This window comes from Dermacentor andersoni, chromosome 3 (genome assembly GCF_023375885.2).
Source record: "Dermacentor andersoni chromosome 3, qqDerAnde1_hic_scaffold, whole genome shotgun sequence".
Taxonomy (NCBI): Eukaryota; Metazoa; Arthropoda; class Arachnida; order Ixodida; family Ixodidae; genus Dermacentor; species Dermacentor andersoni.
The window spans coordinates 152,341,053-152,344,187 of NC_092816.1; the positions used below are offsets into that span (position 1 = coordinate 152,341,053).

General features: G+C 48.2%; 1 pseudogene; it reads right to left on the minus strand.

Annotated features, from left to right (window-relative positions):
- Nucleotides 1–597: 597 nt before the first annotated feature.
- Nucleotides 598–1,383, minus strand: LOC126524256 (ubiquitin-conjugating enzyme E2 Z pseudogene; annotated as a pseudogene).
- Nucleotides 1,384–3,135: the final 1,752 nt, after the last annotated feature.

Sequence of the window (3,135 nt, forward strand, 5' to 3'; positions counted from 1 at the left end):
ACTGTTTCTCGACGTGGCCGCTAGCTTGCGAGCATTTGCTTGGAGTCGCCTAAAGCAATTTTCATTGAGCCTTTAAATAAGCCATACACATAAATATTTACTTTGCACATCACGCGAAACATGTTTACCATTTACTTTGCGTAAAGCTTCGCGAAACTTGGTATTTCGGGACGCCTCAAACGCACATTACCTCTCTAGCCACACTAACAGCATCACAGTAAAATATTTTCGAGTGCAGTTGCATAGTTTCTGGTGATTAAGGATAAGATTATAAAATTAATCATATGAAATTGGTACGTCGCCTTTGGTTAAGTAGCTGTATGAAACAGTTCAGAAAAAGAAGTTCAACATCGACCAGTTACGCAGCATATATGCTTGCTAAAGTACGGATACCGGAAATATTTTTTGTGAATACAGATTTTAGCAGGGAAACCTCTGGTGTGGACACTGAAAGATTGCCCTCTGGAAAAGCAATAGAATTTCTTTATTCGATGCCAAAATCACTGGGTAACGTCTGCACGATGAAAATTTCGTGGGACGCTGCGCATTCTTGAAAATCCCCGCCTTCGATTACACAGCTGTGCAGACGAGAAGGGTTTAGCGATATTTAAGCGCATCAGAGGCAGCGTTCGCGGCGGCATTGTTGTGCGTCTCGACCATTTTTCTAAGGTTCTGCAGCCTCGCCAGAAGCACCTCGTACTTGTTTTCGAAGCCGAGCCATGCAAACACCCCGCCCTGGTTTCCGGCCAGCTCCGCCTTGGCCACCTCTTCGTACTTGCCGTAGTTCTCCGTGAAGCTGACGAGCAACTGGTCCCGCAGAGATGGCGGGAACGGGCAGTTGTCCGCGAGGCAAGACTCGATGGTATTGCAAACGGCCACCCGGAGTGTCTGGTAGCGCATGGCCTTTGCATTGCCCGGATTCCAGAAGCCAAACATGATGTGCTCGAGAGCGTCTAATCCGCCGTCGACGTTTCCGACGCTGTCGTCCAACATCGACTGGATGGACACGGCAACCGAGGACAGGCTGTGCGCGGGCGTCCAGGGCGGCCCGGCCATGGTGCCCAGCAGGCTGAGGCAGATGTGGCCGCCGTACGAGATGTGCGGGTTGAACGTCACGCGCCCTCCGTCGGTGGTCATGAAGCGCACCAGAGGCGGCGACATCGGGTACTGGTTGGTGCACTTGATGAGCAGGTGGAAGAAGCCTCCCTCGTAAGACGTGCCTGCGGCGCCCACCACGACGGCGTGAACGGTAGTCATGTCCTTCTCGTCGGGCGCCATGAACACTCCCGGCGCCGGGTCGGCGTGGAATTCGGCAAGATCACGCTTTACCCTCTCCAGGCACTGCTGGCTAGGATTCTCGTTGACGTTCCACCGCGACGTCATCTTTCGGCGCGGTCGACCCTAGCTGCCTGCCTGGAGAGGGGCTGACGTGGCTACAAATTGCCGTGGCGTATTGGGACCAATGATGATGATGATGATGAAGCCTCAGTTAATGGCGCAAACCCACTGAGGGGGATAGGCCACGAATCGGGTGGTAATATGATTCAAGAAATAAAATAAAATAAACTGGTTAATAAATAAATAACCCGAAAAAAGAAAAGAAAACAAATAATCCAAGATGCAAAATAAGCTATGAATACATGAGATAAAGTATTGATCAACACTATAGTAAGCCTTGCGTTTAGAGGAATGTTTAAAAATAAAAAGAAAAAAGGTATACTTAAAATTGAGTAAGGTAAAATATGAATAATAATAGTAAGATTTAACTGTTAATTTGTGCTTTTACTTTCGGACCAATTCCGAATAGGTTGGCACGAGCGCGAGTTCGCTGATAATGATAATGATGAACTTAGAAATGCGCCCAAACATTAGCACGGAGCCGCAACTGGGCATTTGTTGTGAAGTGGGTGGTAATAGAGGAGAATTCAATTTATTAGGGGGGAATATTGAAACTCAAAATCTAATGTTTATGCAAATTATAAATCAATGCTACTGGAATATAAATCGCGCTCAGTTGTAATGTAAGCCTGCCGTCGAGACAACGATGGCCGAAATGATATTGACCAAAACAAAACGAGATAGAGGTAAGGACACGTGAAACAAAGCATGGTTTCGTGAAAAAATGATGAAATGGAGCTCGGTGTTCGCGTGAAAATTTCACTTCCACGTAATTGGGAGCAGTGACGCAATATCTGGAGAAAAATTATGAGCCATTCCACTTTGGAACTGGATGACCGGCGAAGCTGTTTACCACACGACAGAGAGGTAACACAGAATTTGAACAAAGGTACGAACATATTAAGTGCCCTAATCGGTGGTCATCTTTACGATATAGGTACGCACACACATTGTCGCATAACCTCTGCTATTTAATGCGTAAGCATTTCTATGCCTACTCAACGAGAAATTTCTCCGGCACGTAACACAATGAATGACTTTTACACTCTTAAGCAATGGCTCATACTCCCGTAAACAAAAATCAGTGGGAAGTTGCGCCAGCATGGCGAAGCATTGAAAGCGATAGCAATCTATATTCTCAGTGCTCTAGCAGTACACGGGGGAGACGTGGCGCGACGCAGCACCCGAACCAAAAGCTCCTGTGTAGCAGTAAAAGCAGCAGCCCTGGCAGCTGCGCCGTAACCTTCCGTCTCAGCGCGCTGTAACCATGGAGGAAGGAAGAAGCTACGAGGGAGCATTACGTCATGCAGCCAGACTTGGCAAGCGAACGCACCGTGAAGCGACAGTGGTGGCCCAAGACGGACCCGTTGCGTCGAGAACACGGAGCAAATTCGAGATTTGCCGAAACGTTCTGTTGCCGGTTGTTTTTATTCGCTGCGCGCTCGGCCGGCAGCTGCTAACTATATATATATATAGAGGCCCCCGTCGCTGCTGAGCTGCTCTGCGTGTATCTGTGGTAACAATTTTCTCTGAATGTTTGTTCCGCTCCGGTCATTTCTTCCAAGGCGTGTGTTCCGCACGTTGGGCGAGTTGTGAAAGGTTCACAATCCAACGTCAGCGCATTGAGGCTACAGGTATACCTCGACCGCATTAAACAGACCGTTGTGGGCGGTCATAAGCGATATCTGTTCGTCACATTTTTGACCGAGGCCTTGCCCGTGGGTACTTTGCCCTGTT